Raw genomic sequence first — 19,490 nt, 5'->3', positions numbered from 1 at the left:
GAGTAGCTGATCAGGCCTGCAACGTAGAGGTAGTTTCTGCCGGCATTAGGTTTAGGTGTACCATACTGATTATATGATTGGTGTTTACACTGTATGTGCATTCATTGATTCATGGTACGGGTGACAATATTATGTTTTTACTGTTTTGTTTGCATTTCCAAAAACCTGCCATCTTTTTATATTATTAATTGTGTCTAATTAAAGGAGGGTTACTATGGTCTATTTACAGGGTGTGTAGTGTAATTTACTTTAGTAGTGTTCAATGCTGCTTGATCCAAAAGCTTTAGAGATATTTAAACTAAATAGTAAGAGGGTATATGGAGATTTAAGAACCCAAACCTCACTTATCTATTATATACCTTAAGTGAGGGCTACATTTATATACAGGGGTTTTAATTTTTAAAGTCAGATTTTCTGTAACGAACCGGAAGCTGGACCCAAGATTCACCACAACAGGTCAGTGACGTTATTACAAAAGTTTATTAAAAACACAGGAGACGAAGGCGTTGGCTCTCGGAGTTCGCGGCTCACGCTCATTGGCAGGAACCTCCTTATAATAAGGAAAGCCGGGCACTTCGGACAAGCTTCTTTGTAAGCTGGAGCCGTCCGCGGGCGAGCAAGGCTGGAGCCGTTGAGCGGCTGGCAGGCAGTGAGTCCGAACGGTGCTTTCCGAGAGGGGTTTGTCCAAGGGCTATCCAGGTCCGGTAACGGGGAATCCAGCAATCCAAACGAAGCACCGGGGAAGGAGAATCCGAGCGGGGGGTCCAGGTCCAAATCCAAATCCAGTACACAAAAAGGCAGTCCAAGGGTAGGGGATCCAGGAGACCAGGCAGACAGACACATGCTGGGAACAGGCAGGCTCAAAAAACAGGCAACAGGTCGGAGTCGGGAATCAAACAGGCTTAGTCAAAAAATGCTGGAAGGTTCTTACTGTGAAGCTCGAGACAATCTGGCACTGGAGACTGAAAAAGACGGGTCTTTTATGCAGCTGGAGACAGGTGAAGCCAGTAAAGGTTGATTGCAGAAACGGATCAGCCCCAGTGCCAAGATCATTACATTTTTACCATGTTATACATTTGTACATGTCACCGTTCCAAATTAGCTAATGTGATGATCCTGGCACTGGAGCTGATCCTGCTCACTATCAACACACCTGTTTAGTCTCCACCCTCTTTGCAATCAACCCCTACTGGTTCCACCTGTCTTCACCTGCATATAAGCTCCGTCCAAGTCAGCCTCCAGTGCCAGATTGTCTCAAGCCACCCATACGAGCATTCCAGCGTTACTTATTCTGCCTGTCTGTGTGTGACCTGATTCTGCCCTCCATTACCCAGCCTGCCTGTCCCCTTTAAGTGTCTGTGCCTGTAGATATTGGACCTGGAACTGGACCCCTCCTCTGGATTTCCCCTTTGTACTGCCGCTGGATTATTGGACTCTCCATTACCGGATCCGAAGTCCCACTCTGCCGGCCGGCCACTCAACAGTTTTTCCCCACCAACCAGTGGACGGCTCCTGTCCCCGAACCCTCCCGCCTGTCTCTGGCTGACTCTCTGCGCCCAGGTTCCTCTTGTTATCAAGTTAGTCTCTCAGTCTGTTCCATGTTGCTAACCTGCCACTGCAGCCGCTAACATGTCCCTCTGCCTCCAGGGAGCTCCAGTCCGTTAGCGAGAGCGCTGTTCAACCCTGCTTCTCAATAAACTGTTTCAAACATCACTGACCTGTCGTGGTTAAATCTTGGGTCCGAATCTGGTACATTACAGCTAAGTGGTTGTGAGGCTGTGGAAAACCCTATTGAGGCCAATCTTAAACAATTGCACAACTCTTCAAATGTGGAATATATTAAGTAGGTGCTCTCTCCCCTCTGCTGTTCTGCATAGGCCTGAACCCCCTCAGCCAAATAAACAACAAGACTGGCTATGGACATCGACTCAGAAATAGGGCCACTATCAGCCACCTCCTGTACATGGATGACATCAAGCTGTATGCCAAGAGTGAGTGAAACATTGAGTCGTTGAGCCATGCTACCATGTTCGACAGCAGAAGGTCATTTGAACTAGAGAAATGTAGCCAGCTGGTGACAAAGAGAGGGAAGATAATCCACGATTGTACTCCCAGAAGGGAGAATGGCAGATGTTGAAGAGAGCTATAAGTAGCTTGGAATATCACAAGCAAATGGCAACCACGAAGAGGCCACAAGGAAAGCAGCAACAGCCAAATACCTGCAACAAGTAAGGCAAGTTCTGAGAAGTCAGCTCAATGGCAAGACTAATCAACTGCTATGCCTTGCCAGTAATCATATACCCTGCTGGGTTGGCCAAAGGAGGAAATTCAGACCACTGATGTTAAAACAGCCGAGAGACATAGTCCCTCCAGCGTGTCCTGGGTCTCCCTCGGGGTCTCTTCCCGGTGGGACGTGCCCGGGACACCTCACCAGGGAGGCATCCTAACCAGATGCCCGAGCCACCTCAACTGGAAAAGGGTACCCAAAAGGTACAAGAACATGGTCTCGGATTTGGAAGCACTGATTGTAATCCCGGCCGCTTCACACTCGGCTGCGAACTGCTCCAGTCAGAGCTGTAGATCACGCCCTGATGAAGCCAATAGGACCACATCAACCGTGAATAGCAGAGACGCAATTCTAAGGCCACCAAAACGGATCCCCTCAACACCTTGGCTGCGCCTAGAAATTCTGTCCATAAAAGTTATGAACAGAATCGGTAAGAAAGGGCAACCTTGGCGGAGTCCAACTCTCACTGGAAATGAGTCAGACTTACTGCCGGCAATGCAGATCAGACTCTGACACCGGTCATACAGAGACCTGACAGCCCTTCTTAAAGGGCCCGGTACCCCATATTCCCAGAGTACCCCCCACAGGAACCCCCGAGGGACATGGTCGAATGCCCTCTCCAGATCCACAAAGCACATGTAGACTGGTTGGGCAAACTCCCATGCCCCCTCCAGGATCCTGCTGAGGGTGTAGAGCTGATCCGGTGTTCCACGGCCAGGATGAAAAACCACACTGCTCTTCCTGAATCCGAAATTCGACTATCCGACAGACCCTCCTTTCCAGAACCCCGGAATAGACCTTACCAGGGAGGCTTAAGAGACACACCCTCCAGTCCCCCTTTTTAAATAGGGGGACCACAATCCCAGTCTGCCAGTCCACGGGAACTGCCCCGATGTCCACGCAATGTTGCAGAGCCGCTTTAACCAACACAGCCCCACAACATTCAGAGCCTCAAGGTACTCAAGGCGAATCTCCCCCAGACTCTGCTTCCGCAATGGAAGACGTGTTGGCGGGATTAAGGAGGTCTTCGAAGTATTCCGCCCACTGACACAGAACGTCCTAAATCAAGGTCAGCAGCACACCACCACCACTATAAACAGTGTTGGTACTGCACTACTTCCCCTTCCTCAGATGCCGGATAGTGGAGCAGAATTGCCTTGAAGCCGTACGGAACTCTTTCTCCATGGCCTCACCGAACTCTTCACACGCCCGAGTTTTTGCAGCAACCAGCCTGCCGCTCGGCTGGTTGCTGAGGAAAATTACAGAAAAAAATTGTAACGCACAGTGATTCGGATAAGTCACTTTAATCTGATTACTAGTTTTGAAATAGTAATAGATTGGTCGCTATGAAAAACGTGGCCACAGTAATGTGCTACTAAATAACTTGTTACCGGCATCATACTTTTTATCTCCTTTTTATCTCTTAACCTAAACCACAGAAAGTTGGAATTAGTTATTTTATTTATTTTCTTTTACTTAGTTTTTTATTTTGATTTTGAAAAGATGCCTTCCTTCACCACAATGGACTTTGACAAGCTTTTACAGAAGATAGCTGTTATGGAACTGAAAATCTGTCGACTTGAAGTGAATTATGATGTAAACGCTGCGCATGGAAATGAAACAACCCTGCCTGTGATTCCGAACGGTGACCACCAGCCCAGCGACTCAGCGAACCCTGGACCAATCAGGGTGCAAGACCAAAGGATCAATGAACCCCACACCTAGACAAAGAAAACTGGCCTAGACTACAGAGAGATGTCCCAAGACAAGTGAAACAACAGCGGGCTGTTCTCAAAACAAATGATAGGAGTATTTCCAGCCTTTCCTGTTGGAAATGCTGGAATTCCGTTACTAAACAGATTCGCCCCGCTCCAAAATGTGACCCAGGAGAGCAAAAATCAGAGGTATGTCAACGATTTTCATTCTAAGACATCAGAGAAGACATGCTTTTATTTTCTTCTTTTATTCTAGCTTACTCTGCTACTTCAACCTTGGGCTGCAACTCAGTAGATGAGCTAGTAGATAACTTTCAGTCTAAAGTCTCAGACATCATTGACTGCATTGCTCCAGTTAAAGTGAAAGTTCTTTCCGGGAAGAAAAAATCTCCTTGGAGAAATGCTCCAGCAGTTAGAGGTGAAAAAAGGGAGTGTCGAAAAGCTGAACGCAGGTGGAGAAAGAACAGACTCCAGGTTCACTATGACATCTATAAAGAGAGACTTTACAGATATAACTCACAACTGAAAAATGCAAGAGAATCTTTCTTCTCTGAGATCATTAAGAAAAACATTAATAATGCTCGTGTCTTATTTTCCACAGTCGACAGGCTAACAAATCCTCCTGTGTCAGTGGCTTCCGAACTCCACTCCACCAGGGCCTGCAATGAATTTGCTAACTTCTTTACTGAGAAAATCCTAAAAATTAGAGGATCACTTTGTACATCCACACCAACTCTAGAATCAAAGCCATATTCAGCTGGAACTACTTCTGACAAAATGTCCCAATTCAGCCAAATAAACTACATAAGATCACTCAGCAGCTAAGTTCCTCCTCCTGCTGCCTTGATGTTCTACCCACAGCTGTCTTTAAAAAAGTTTTACCTGTCATAGCGTCTGATTTGACTACTCAGATAATAAACACGTCCCTTCTGTCAGGTGTTTTCCCGCAGTCCCTAAAAACAGCAAATATCAAACCACTGCTGAAAAAGAACAACTTAGACAAACTTCTACTCCAGAACTACAGGCCCATCTCAAACCTCCCCTTTATCAGTAAGATTATTGAAAAAGCTGTATTTCAACAATTAAACACCTTCTTAACTACGACCAGCCGCTTTGACGTTTTCCAGTCTGGCTTCCGTGCTCACCACAGTACAGAGACCACCCTTATCAAGGTGTTTAATGACATCCATATAAATATTGACTGTGGAAGAACAACTGTGCTGGTTCTATTGGATCTCAGTGCAGCATTTGATACTGTCGATCACTCCATTCTGTTAGAACACCTGGAGAACTGGGTCGGCCTCTCTGGTACAGCTCTCCACTGGTTTAAATCCTACTTAAAGGACAGGGACTTTTTGTGTCAGTAGGTAACTTTACATCCCAGACGACAAAAATCACATGTGAGGTTCCCCAAGGGTCCATTCTGGCTCCCCTCCTCTTCAATATCTACATGCTCCCTCTAGCTCAGATAATAAAAAACAACAACATCAGTTACCATAACTATGCAGATGACACACAGCTTTACATCACCATGTCACCAGGAGACTATAAACCAGTTCAAGCACTGAGTAAATGCCTAGAAGAAATCAATGCCTGGATGGCATCTACTTCTGTTAGTCTATAAATCCCTGAATGGCTTAGCACCTAAATACATCACAGACTTGTTATCAGTGTATCAACCCTCCAGACCACTAAGGTCTTCTGGCTCCAGCCTTCTCTGCATACCTAGAACACGAACCAAATACGGAGAAGCAGCATTTAGTTCCTATGCTCCACTTATCTGGAACAAACTTCCAGAAAACTGTAAAAGTGCAGAAAGCCTGAGTTCCGTTAAATCAAGATTAAAAACACATTTGTTTAAAATTGCTTTTGAATGTTCCAGTTAAACTGTTTTACTGTTTTTAATGTTCTTTGTTGTTTCTACATTCTATCCCTACTTACTTTTATTCCTATATTTTAATCATGTAAAGCACTTTGCATTGTCTCTGTACTGAATTGTGCTATATAAATAAATTTGCCTTGCCTTTGCCTATAATGCTGTTTATCTGAATTAACACAATATTTCAATCAGTCAATCCTCTCTACCAGGCTAGTGAAACTTAACTAGAACTACTAAGCAAAATGAAGATAAAAAGAAGCTAAGCGAAGGAACTATGTACTAACCTGACTTAGGGGACTGGCCCTTTTTTTGACGAAGGGAAGCACTTTTTGACAATTTTTGAAAAATCCTGGGGGCCATACCCAAGGTCACAGGGTCACAGGGCGTGGCTCACATAATAGCCCCATCCCTCGTCACCCATCTGCAAGGGGACCCCGATTTTTAACACCCCTCATGCCACCGTTACAGCCCCCCAAAGAGGGCAGATTCACTCAAAAACTCAGTTAATTACTCCCGATTGTCACAAAATAGGTGATTAGGGTTGTAATCCCACCTTTTCACCAGCAGATGCCGTCATGACAAACTGTGGGATTTAACATTTGACAGATGGTTGCACTTACCATTATGACAGATGGTGGGACTTAACTTATGACAGATGGGGATGGGTACACACCCGGTTAGGGTGCAACTTGTGACAGATGGGTACAAACCTTTATATATACACACAGTTATACCCGGTTAGGGTGCAACTTGTGACAGATGGGTATAACACTTAACTTAACCATATGCTCACATACATATACACAGTGATACCCGGTTAGGGCGCAACACGTGACAGATGGGTACAAACCTTTATATATACACACGGTTATACCCGGTTAGGGTGCAACTTGTGACAGATGGGTAAAAACCTAAACTTTCCCCGCATGGAGGAGGGCTGAGCAGCCCATGGAATCCAGAGAACCAGGGGGGAAATACAGCATATCCACCCCGCAAAAGAGCTCTCTTCCCCCGCATGGAAGAGGGCTGTGCACAGATGGGTACAACCATTAACTTAAACATATGCTCACATACATATACACAGTTATACCCGGTTAGGGTGCAACTTGTGACAGATGGGTATAACACTTACCATTATGACAGACGGTGGGACTTAACTTATGACAGATGGGGATGGGTACACACCCGGTTAGGGTGCAACTTGTGACAGATGGGTACAAACCTTAACTTTCCCCGCATGGAGGAGGGCTGAACATCCATACACAGAGCCAGGGGGAAATGCAGCATATCCACCCTGCAAAATAGCTCTCGTCTCCCGCATGGAGGGAAGCTGGCCAGCCCTTGGACCTCCAGAGAACCAGGGGGGAAATGCACAATATCCACCCCGCAAAAGAGCTCTCTTTCCCCGCATGGAGGAAGGCTGAGCAAAGCTCACATACATATACACAGTTATACCCGGTTAGGGTGCAACACGTGACAGATGAGTAAAAACCTAAACTTTCCCCGCATGGAGGAGGGCTGAACATCCATACACAGAGCCAGGGGGAAATGCAGCATATCCACCCCGCAGAAGAGCTCTCTTCTCCCGCATGGAGGGAAGCTGGCCAGCCCTTGGACCTCCAGAGAACCAGGGGGGGAAATGCAGCATGTCCACCCCAGAAAAGAGCTCTCTTCTCCCGCATGGAGGGAAGCTGGCCAGCCCTTGGACCTCCAGAGAACCAGGGGGGAAATGTGCAACATCCACCCCGCAGAAGAGCTCTCTTCTCCCGCATGGAAGAAGGCTGGCCAGCCCTTGGACCTCCAGAGAACCAGGGGGGGAAATGCACAATATCCATCCCGCAAAAGAGCTCTCTTCTCCCGCATGGAGGAAGGCTGACCAGCCCTTGGACCTCCAGAGAATCAGGGGGGAAATGCAGCATATCCACCCCGCAAAAGAGCTCTCTTTCCCCGCATAATGGTAAGTACACTCATCTGTCATATATTAAATCCCACCGTCTGTCATAATGGTAAGTGCACCAAGAGAGCTGAGCAGCCCATGGAGTTCCACAGAACCAGAGGGGGAAATGCAGCATGTCCACCCCGCAAAAGAGCTCTCTTCTCCCGCATGGAGGAGGGCTGAACAGCCCTTGGACTTCCACAGAACCAGGGGGGAAATGCAGCATATTCACCCAGGAGCAGACCACCATAGCCCTGCATGAACATCCATGGAGAAGCCCCTGGTCCCACCGGTACCCAAGTTTATGTTAAACACTGATAATACACACATGTTACCATATTGTCACAAAGTGCACCCTTATGAGCAATGCCCCTCCCCCACACACACTCCCAATGGCCTGCAGTACTCAAACACCAATAATACACACATATTACCCTATTGTCACAAAGTGCTCCCTTATGAGCATTGCCCCTCCCCCACACACACTCCCAATGGGCCTGCAGTACTCAAACATCAATAATACGCTCATATTACCCTATTGTCACAAAGTGCTCCCTTTTGAGCAATGCCCCTCCCCCACACACACTCCCAATGGGCCTGCAGTACTCAAACACCAATAATACACTCATATTACCCTATTGTCATAAAGTGCTCCCTTACAGGCAATGCCCCTCCCCCACACACACTCCCAATGGGCCTGCAGTACTCAAACACATTGCTACCTCCTGAACACCCACAAACCCCACCGGACACACTCAAATTGGGCCAGCAGTAGTACTCAAACACTTAGTAAACACGTGATACCCTGACTGTCACACTCATGGTCCTCCCTGCTTGACACCCCCAAAACGTAAGGCAAGACTGCCATCCAGTGGATTTTACGTAGATTGCAGTTACTCCCATTTTGTAAAACCGTAACTAATCTGTCCAATTCAAGAGAATACCAATCTGTCAAAATCCGCTCTCCCTGAAATTTGGGAGCACAACCTGACATGTCCTTGGATTTAACAGGTGACAAATGGGCACAAAAGGAGGACTCTCCTAACCTGACTCTTGCCAGGTGTATGTCGCTCCGCCTAGCTCCACTTACATCCATCTGGGACTGATCCATAGGAATTGCCTTTTTTGAAGGCTGGGCCTTATCAAAAATCCTTGCATATGATTGGATAAGCCACTTGTCTGTCATCTTTATCGATGTGCTATTTCAACCACTCACACCGAAGCTAACCCGTGACGCTGTGAGAGCGACGCAGGAAAAAACAAACCTTCTTTTTTCTTTTTAAATGTGTTTGCGGCTCTAGTGGCACACGTTTTATTGACACTGAGCTGACAGGAAGAGGGGGGAAGACAGGCGGCAAAGCGCCACGGGACGGAGTCGTTCCCAGGCCGACCGCATCGCGGACTAAAGGCCTCCTAATATGGTTTGCGCTAACCCCTCCGCCACAAGCGCGCCCCGGAAAACAAAACTTGCCAAATCTGGTCGGGAGAAGGGCGAAAACATTGTTTCCACCAACAAAAGCCTTTAGAGCCGTTCTCTGATGTGCTTTTAATGAAACAATATTAGGTAGATTGGACAACACGGAATAAATAGCAGCATCAATGTTAATGCTTGCTTCCTCGATGCGAGCCGCCATCGTCTGAATCAGTCTCACGGTCGCTTCTCCACTACGTCACATCTATGAAACTCCAGCCCTGCGTCCTGTTTGGTTGGACAATAAAATTGGTTGGAGAAATCACTCTCTATGGGAGAGGTCCCAGAGCAGTGGTGTCAAAAGTACACACATTTGTTACTTAAGTAGAAGTATAGATACTGCAGTTTAAAAACACTCTGGTAAAAGTTGAAGTATCAGCTTGACCTCTTTACTCAAGTAAAAGTGAAAAAGTATGTGCTCCAAAAACTACTCAAAGTATAAAAGTATAAAGTAACGTTTAAAAAAACGCCACTATATGAACTGAAAGCTTAATTTAAACACTGATTAGTTCTACATGTGGCCCAAGACACAACATAATCATTAACCCATTAGTCAAAGACAAAGTCACTCAAGGAGCATGTTCTCTCTCAAACTTTATAGGAATTCAATTCCAAACAGAGGTAGTATTCAAGCCTGCAGAACTGCCAGAACATAAATGTGTGAGTTCCATCAAATACCTAAGGTAAACTATACCCTTTGGTGCAAAAAGATTCTAGGTAGTTTGTGTGTGGAGAGAGAAAGAGAGAGAAGAGAGAAAAAGAGATAGATAGATAGATAGATAGATAGATAGATAGATAGATAGATAGATAGATAGATAGATAGATAGATAGATAGATAAAGAAAGAAAGAGAGATAAAAAGAGAATAGACCAGTTAATTGTTATTGTTTTGATCTGGGTTTTTCGCGCATGCGTGCCGGACTGGTTGGCAAAAGGCGAACACAATGGCGGACGCAAACAGAGAAACTGACGAGTTCTCCATGTATTTTTCTTCTTTAGATAACGTATCACAAGATCGTTTTAAGAGTAAGTTGATAGTTGATGGTATCAGATTGCCAGATCCACACAGCAAAAGCCTGAAGGGACGGAGCGAGTCTGTGAAATGCTGGCCAAGGTTCCGTACCGCGACATACAGCTGCCTTATAAACACGCAGGCCAGAACACACAAGAGAGCATGGAAGCATGAAACCACTGGATGGCTACAATTATTTTATATCGGGAAAAAGGCTCCAGCAACGCCCGCGACGCCATGAGGGATTAAGCGGTCAGAAAATGGATGGATGGATGGATGGATGTTGTTCACACGTTTGTGCAACAGCAGAAAGCGGCGTCGGACACAGACTGCGACTCAGCAGAGGAAGACCCGCCCGGTAGGATTAAAAAAACATTGTTTACTACGGATTATTTTGGTGTTTTTGTCTTGTTAAAATGGGTGGAGGTGTCGGCGACATTGCAGCATAAACACAGAAGTACTAGCGCCCATGAACGGGGGCGTAATGGAGTCACTGTCTGGAGCAGCAGCAGCCGCCGCTGTCTGCTGCTCCAGACAGCGGCGGCTGCTGTAGCGATCGCTACACGGGCCGCTTCTCCGGCCCGTGTAGTGATCGCCACCTCCCCTCCGCCGCTATTTAAGTAGAACAATGACTAGAGCAGAATTAATTTGTATTTACCGGAGATGAAGTGTAGACTGCAAATTCTGTCGTGGTATGATGGCTCCCCCAGTCCATTGTGAGTGTCTGCCTGTGCTCTTTTCATTGAAAATATCCATTTCTTTCTTCGTCCTTCCTCCTTCGGTAAACGACAGAAACGTACATCCAACGATTTGGAATGCCTCTCTGTGCAACCGGGATCACAACAAGTCGTAGGCATTGCTTAGATTCCAAAAATAAACGAACTAAAAGTACGCTCTAAATCTACCCGTTTTGTCATGTAGTAGACAAGAGCAGCTCTGTTTTTTGCCAACCACCGTGCCCGGATGTAGCGCTGACGTCACGCGTGAACTACTAAACAATGAGTGTTTGCGTTATATGACTCATCCAATTACACTAGTTCTCACTAGGTGTGGATGGCGCCAATGATCTGCATTGGATGGCGCACATTACGTGAAATAAATATTTATAAATTTTAAACTGAAGCCAAGAGTAACGAGTAACGTTTGTTTTAAAAATGTAAGGAATAGAAAGTACAGATACTTGTGTGAAAATGTAATGAGTAGAAGTAAGAAGTAGGAAGAAAAATAAATAATGGAGTAAAGTATAGATACCTAAAAAGTGTACTTAAGTACAGTAACGAAGTATTTGTACTTCGTTACTTGACACCTCTGTCCCAGAGGGATGTGAGTGAAGCTAGGCTCACTTCTATCTGACTCTAGCCAGAAGAGTCAGGGAACTATGTACATGCAAAAGAAACAAAAGACAAAATAAAAGTGGTGACCATTATGAGAATAATTCAGTGAATCCTGGTCACTGCAGATCTGAGTTAAAGATCCAAAGTTCATCTTAAAGAACATGAAATGAGCTTAAATTAGCTTAACTAATTCAGAACAACATTTGGTATGTGTTTCAACCCATTCGTAATGCAAATCCTGAGATAAACAAAACATTATTTGAAAGAATGATTTTCCCAGTAAGAATCTGTAAACTTTAGGGACACTTGATTTTACTAATGCGATTATACCTCCGGGAGGCTAGGTGACGCTGTAGCGATTGGTCGCTAAAACCGGTTACTTCTAAAGTTATACAAAACGCCTTTAAATCAACATTAATATTCCATATTAATACTGTAATAACGCTCATAGCACTATTGAACGATGGTGGAGCAAAATGAAACAAACGTCATGTTCGGAACAAGCCGTAGTTGAATATCCGGAAACCGGATGTTACCGGAAGCTAATAGGATTCAGGCTAGTGGACTTTCGGTGCTAACTTACAAACACTTCGGCTTAAATTTAATCGTAATGAGTACACCAGATAACAGAAACATCCATATCCCATCAGTGTATACAATTCTTGCGGAGATAACATTTGTTTTAACCATAGAAACTGTTAAGGATTGGGTTTATTGGCCTACTGTTACATGTCTATTGAGAACCCATCTTACCCCGGTTCCGGATTTGGCCGCAAGTGAGAAATCATTAATCAAGAGGTAGAACAGTTTAAATGCATATTTAATTCATGGAAATTAAATATGGAGACAGAGTATACATTTACCAATCAAGATGATTTCACCGCGCGGTCGAGAAGTCTGTCTGAAGTAAGTTTTGGACAAAGATTTTTTTTATCAACTTTAAAAACTCCTCCTGTTCGCTCAGGGGGAGGAGGACTAACCCCCTCTCCTTCTAACCACCCCCTCGGGGGCAATAAAACTGAAGCTGCCTGTTATCTTACGCTGGAGCAGGGAGACAGACACCACTCTGCTTAACTAAGATATTTTCTTAACAAAACACACTCGAATTACATCGGCAATGGCATGGTGTCAACATTGTAACGGCAGCTATGTCGGTCAGCTCCATGTGTTTAAAACATGGAGCTTACCTCAAGTTCTTTCTGTAAAACTGACAGACCGTAGTAGCCACGTTTGCTCAGCCATGTCTTTGTCCAAATAGGTCGTCGCCTTTTCTTTTTGGGGCTTTCTGCACACAAAATTGCACATATTGCAAAAGCAGTACGTTTCTCTCCGGTAATGTTTACAGTAGCCATCGACACTTCTGTGTTGTTCTTCTTCTTCTTCTTCTTCTTCTTCTTCTTCTTCTTCGTGTGGGAGGAGTGTGAGTGAAGGAGCGGAAGAGAGAGCGAGTGAAAAACTCTGTTTTGAGTGGTTTTTCTTACTTTTTTCTGTCCTTTTTCACTGGGTGAGTGTATACATTGTGTATATAGTTGTTTTATTTTGGTTGTTAGGGTTTTTTGGTGGGGTTTGTAGGGTTTGGTGGCCGTCGGGTTTTGCCCGGCGGCAGGTCGGCGTCTTGAACGCCATGGTGGCGGGTGGTGGTTCTGGCGTCTTCTCCGCGCTGACACGGAGGAACGGCATCAAGGTGGGTGCCGGGTCTCCGTGCAGCGTGGAGGACGTTTGTTTGGCAGTGGGTGAGGTTATTGGACATGGATCCATCAAGTCCGCGGCTCGAATGAACGGAGCCGCTGTATTGTTTGTTGAGCGGGTTGAGCAGGCGAACCTGTTGGTCGAGTCGGGCATTTCTGTGAACGGCTCGTTCCTTCAGGTGTCGCCGCTCACGCAGCCCGCTACCAGGGTGATTTTATCGAATGTCCCTCCGTTCATTAGTGACGAGTTTCTCGTTAAAGAGCTCTCTCGTCACGGAAAGGTGGTTTCCCCCGTTAAAAAGATTCTGTCGGGGTGTAAATCACCTTTGCTGAAGCATGTTGTCTCCCACCGGAGACAACTCTTCATGATCCTCAACAACCGTGACGAGGAGCTAAACCTGCGTTTCCGGGTGAGAGTGGACGAATTTGACTACGTCTTGTTCGCCACCTCATCCGGCATGAAGTGCTTCGGCTGTGGACAGGAGGGACATTTGATAAAATCGTGCCCAAACAGAGCCGGGGCGGCTCCGTCGAGCTCCGCGGAGCAGCAGCCTGCGGCAGCCGGGGAGCAGGTGGGTGTGTCCGGCGAGGCTGGAGCTCCTGCCGCGGTGGAGGAGTCTGGCGCTGCGGGGAACTCCAGCGTAACCGCGGAGGAAGCCGTGGCGTTGGCTCCGGTCGCTGGAGACCGGCAGGAGAGTTTAGTGGAGGAGAAAAACGTGGATGAAACATCTGATCCACAAAGGAGTGATTGTGTGGTGAGTGAGGGCAGCACGGTGGTGTGTGGTGGTGGGGAAACTTGTGTGACTGGTGAGGAAGTGGAGAATCAGGGTGAGATGGAGCAGGATGGCGTGTGTGAAGAGCAGGAGGGTGTGACTGGTGTGTGTGGAGAGCAGGGAGGGAAAGGTGAGGTGGTGGTAGGTGGAGGGGAGGTGAGTGTGGAGGAGCATGTGGTGGCTCCTGTGGAGGAGTCTGTGGGGGAGCCTGTGGTAGCTCCTGTGGAGGAGAAAGGCGAGGGAGAGCAGGTGATGAAGCAGGAGGCGCCTATGAATTTAAAAAGGCGCAGTAAGAGAAAAAATGTGATGACTGCTGTTCAGAGCAGTAAACAGGTCAGCAAGCTGGCCACAGAGAGAAAAGATGTGTCAGACAGCAGCGACAGTGAGGGTGAGCTGTCTGACAGCAGTGAGGTGTCTCTGTCACAGGGTAGCAGTGCAGAGGCACGTTATCCTGTTGAATCTTTTAATCATTTTCTCCAAGAAACAAAAGGATTAAGAGGGATAAAAGTAGAAAAATATTTTCCCAATTTAAAAATATTTTATTTCTCTGCGAGATATTATATTAGAAGAAAAGAAGAGTCTGGGTTTTCTGATCAGGAGGTTTTTAGACTGAAGAAAATTATGGGAAAAGTGAGAAAACAATTTTGAATAGAATGATGAGCACTAACTTATTATTTTTATTGTGCGTATTTTATTGTGGTGTTGTTTTTAGCCTTTTACCCAACATGGATAATTTTAAAATAGCTTCTTTAAATGTTAATGGAGCTAGGGAGGCTGTTAAACGCACCATGATTTATGAAATAGCAAAACAGAAAAGAATTAGTGTTTTATTTTTACAAGAGACGCACAGTGATCTTAACAATGAAGCAGACTGGCGCAAGGAATGGAAGGGAGAAGCTTTTTTTAGCCACGGCACCTCCCAGAGTTCTGGGGTGGGCCTCCTCTTTTCCTCAGCTTTCACCCCAAACTCTTTTAATGTAGAAAGTATCGTCCAGGGAAGGTGTCTTTTAGTAAAAGCTCAGTTTGATCATTTTAACGTAGTTTTTATCAATATTTATGCTCCTAACGTCGGTGCAGAGAGGAAGCGTTTTTTAGAGAAAATTGGGGAGAGGTTGGGAGATTGCGGGTTTGATGATTATGTTTTTTTAGGTGGGGATTTTAATTGTACAGAAAACGAATTGTTAGACCGGAATCATAAAGAGCCTCACCAAGCTTCCCAGCAAGCCATGCAGAAGCTTGTCTCGTCTCACGGCCTGGTGGACGTGTGGAGGAGGATGCACACAGGCTCCAGACAGTACACTTGGTCCCACAGTAAAGAAAACCGCCTCTCGTTAGCACGTATTGACCGTTTTTATTGTTTTAAATATCATTTTAATGTGTTTAAAGCATGTCAGATTTTACCAGTAGCTTTTACAGACCACTCTTTGCTTTTAGGGAATGTTTTTATAACAAACAAAAGCGCCTACTGGCATTTTAATCTGGCTTTAACTCATGATCGTAGTTTTAGAGAAGCTTTAAGTTATTTTTGGACTGTTTTTAGACAAAGAAAGGGTGATTTTACTTGTCTAAGGCAGTGGTGGGACCATGGAAAAGTTCAAATAAAACAACTTTGTCAACAGCATACTCTTAATGTCACTCGTGATGTCACCAGATCTATCAGAGATCTGGAGATGAATATAGTGGAACTAGAACATTTAAGTGAGTCCACAGGAAATCGAGAGCATATTGAAGCTCTCAAATCCAAAAGGCTAGTTTTAGCCAACCTGCTGGAGTCTAAAGTCCAAGGCGTGTTGGTCAGGTCTCGGGTTCAGAACATCACAGAGATGGATGCTCCCTCTAGCTTCTTCTTCAGCTTGGAGAGGAAACGCGGGCAGAGGAAGGTGATCCATTCTCTACTATCTGACACAGGGCAGCAGGTAAGTGAACCGGGCCAGATCAGGAGGAGGGCTGTTGAGTTTTACTCCTCTCTGTTTGAGAGTGAGTATAAGGAGAATGAGGAGCTGTTTGGGGAGTTCTGTGGTGGGCTGCCCCAGGTCTCTGAGGAGACCAACCTACAGCTGGAGCGCCCCCTGGGGGTACAAGAGCTCCATACAGCCCTCCTGAATATGCAGGGCCAGAAGGCCCCAGGCATCGATGGTCTTACAGTAGAGTTTTTCAAAGCCTACTGGGACATCCTGGCGGAAGACCTACTGGAGGTCTATAATGAGAGTTTGGCCGCTGGTTCACTCCCGCTTTCGTGCCGCAGGGCAGTCATCACCCTCCTGCCCAAGAAAGGGAACCTGCAGGACATTAAGAACTGGCGCCCTGTGTCTCTCCTCTGCACCGACTACAAGATCCTCTCCAAAGCCTTGGCAACGCGGCTGAGAGAAGCTATGGAGCAGGTCATCCACCGGGACCAGACCTACTGCGTCCCCGGCAGGTCCATGGTAGATAACGTCTACCTAATTCGGGATGTTTTGGAGGTCTCCGGTTCATTGGGTTTAAGAACGGGCTTGATCGCATTAGATCAAGAAAAGGCGTTTGATCGCGTCGAACACGGCTTCCTGTGGAAAACTATGGAGAGGTTTGGGTTCGCCGCTGGTCTGATCGCCAAGATCCAGGTGATGTACAGTGGCATTGAGAGTATGCTAAAGATTAACGGTGGTCTGTGTGCTCCTTTTAGGGTGCGTAGAGGTGTTCGCCAAGGCTGCGCCATGTCCGGGATGCTCTACGCGCTCTCCCTGGAACCCCTGCTTCAAAAGATACGTTCTACTGTTCATGGTTTGGTTTTACCTGGTTTTAATAGTAGAGTGGTTTTATCTGCCTATGCTGATGACGTTGTTGTTTTTACTAAAAACCAGCAAGATGTCGACGTACTGAACGAGATAACAACTAAGTTCTCTGTTTTATCTTCTGCGAGGGTGAACTGGGGAAAAAGTGAAGCCCTGGCAGTGGGCGAATGGCGTGAAGGGCTCCCGGTTCTCCCTCAGGGACTTTTATGGAAAAAAGATGGTTTTAAATATCTCGGTCTGTTTTTAGGCAATGAAAACATTGAAAAAAAGAACTGGGAAAACATGGAACAGAAAATAGAATGTAAATTAGAAAAGTGGAGATGGCTACACTCCCACATGTCATACAGGGGAAGGGTTTTGGTTTTAAATAACCTTGTAGCATCTCAGCTGTGGCACAAACTTTCCTGTTTAGACCCACCGTCTGGTTTGTTGGCCAACATACAAGCAAAAATGGTCAACTTTTTTTGGAACGGGTTTCATTGGGTGCCACAGTCTGTGTTGTTTTTACCCAGAGAAGAGGGGGGCCAGGGCCTTGTCCACTTAGCCGGGAGAACAGTGGCTTTTAGATTACGTTTTGTACAGAAATACCTGGCAGGGCCCTCTGACTTAGTGTGGAGGGACGTGGCCAGCTGCATTTTTAGAGGTGTAAATAACCTGGGGCTGGATGCGGCTCTGTTTTTAACTGATTTAAATCTTTTAAAGTTAAGGGGATTACCGAGGTTTTATCAGGGTGTTTTTAAATCATGTACCCTGTTCAATTTAAAGCCATCCCAAACGACTAACTCTCTGCACTGGCTTTTACAGGAGCCTTTAATCTGTGGGTCCAGGCTGGACGTGTGTGACGGCGCTGGACCAGGGCTGTCGGAGGCGCTGCGCCGGTCAAAGATAACAACCGTGAAACAGCTGGTGGAGACTGCAGGACCGTCCCTCTCCAACGTCAAGGCCATGGGTTCCGTGATGGGGGTACGGTCTGCCAGGCTGGTGCGGCGCTTCCTGGACCTCCTGAGGGGAAAGATGTCGGCCAAGGAGAGGAGCCTCCTCCGTGCTTACTGTGAGAGACAGAGCCAGCCAGACCCGATGGACTCCTTTCCTGGCCTGATCCTGGATCCTGGGTTCCCGGAGAGAAGTGGACCTCTGCTCTCCAGCCTGGACCCACAGAAGATGGTTTTATCCACTATGGATCAGAAAACTGTTTATAGAGTTTGCTCCAAAGCATAAATCGAAGACACTTCGAGAACCGCGCAGTCTGTGTATGGACTGATAGACTTGCTGGTAGAGCACCCCAGTGGAGGACTTTATATAAGCCTCCAATTAAAAAGAGAACTGGTGATCTCCAATGGAGGATTTTACACGGTTGCCATCGCCACAAACTCTTTTTATCCGTTATTAATCGGGCTGTTTTAAATGAGTGTCCTTTCTGCAGTCTGTCTGAGAACGTTTTTCATGTTTTTATGGACTGTAACAGACTAAAGACCATTTTAGCTTTTAACAAATGTTTTTAGTCTTTTTGGCACTGTTTTTACTACTTCTTTATTTATTGGAGGAGTGTGCCAAAATAAAAATAATAAGGCAAAGGCCAGACTTTTAAACTTTTTAATCAGTGAGGCAAAGATGGCTATTTATTTGTCCCGTAGAGACAGACTGCAGGGAGGAGGACCTCACCTTGATGCTGTGGCTCTGTGGAAGTGCAACGTTAAAGCTAGAGAATTAGGCTGGAGTTTCACTTCCACAGAGCACGCAGAACATGGAGGATTTTATGCAGTTGGGGGGTTTTAAAAAGATTTATGTGAAGTGTCTGAAGGAGAAAAGAACTTCAATTTAACAAGCTTCTTATGTAAGAATTTTAGTAAATGACATTTGGTTTTAACTCAATTGTTTAATTGTTTGGCGTTTTGTAATTAAAGTTTTGTTAAAAGTCAAAAAAAAAAAAAGTCTTCTTCTTCTCTTCTTCTTCTTTTCGTGGGAGGAGTGTGAGTGAAGGAGCGGAAGAGAGAGCGAGTGAAAAACTCTGTTTTGAGTGGTTTTTCTTACTTTTTCCTGTCCTTTTTCACTGGGTGAGTGTAAATATGTGTATATAGTGTTTTATTTTGGTTGTTAGGGTTTTTTTTGGTGGGTTTTGTGGGGTTTGGGGCCGTCGGGTTTTTGCCGGCGCAGGTCGGCGTCTTGAACGCCATGGTGGTGGGTGGTGGTTCCGGTGTCTTCTCCGCGCTGACACGGAGGACGGCATCAAGGTGGGTGCCGGGTCTCCGTGCAGCGTGGAGGACGTTTGTTTGGCAGGGGTGAGGTGATTGGAAATGGTTCCATCAAGTCCGAGGCTCGCATGAACGGAGCCTCGGTGTGTTGTTGAGCGGGTTGAGCAGGCGAACCTGTTGGTCGGTCGGGCAGTTCTGTGAACGGATCGGTTCTTCAGGTGTCGCCGCTCACGCAGCCCGCTACCAGGGTGATTTTATCAAATGTCCCTCCGTTCATTAGTGACGAGTTTCTCGTTAAAGAGCTCTCTAGTCACCGGAAGGGGGTTTCCCCCGTTAAAAAGATTCTGTCGGGGTGTAAATCACCTTTGCTGAAGCATGTTGTCTCCCACGGAGACAACTCTCATGATCCTCAACAACGTGACGAGGAGCTAAA

The sequence above is a fragment of the Fundulus heteroclitus genome, unplaced genomic scaffold (genome assembly GCF_011125445.2).
Source record: "Fundulus heteroclitus isolate FHET01 unplaced genomic scaffold, MU-UCD_Fhet_4.1 scaffold_45, whole genome shotgun sequence".
Taxonomy (NCBI): Eukaryota; Metazoa; Chordata; class Actinopteri; order Cyprinodontiformes; family Fundulidae; genus Fundulus; species Fundulus heteroclitus.
This window is presented reverse-complemented; position numbering follows the sequence as displayed.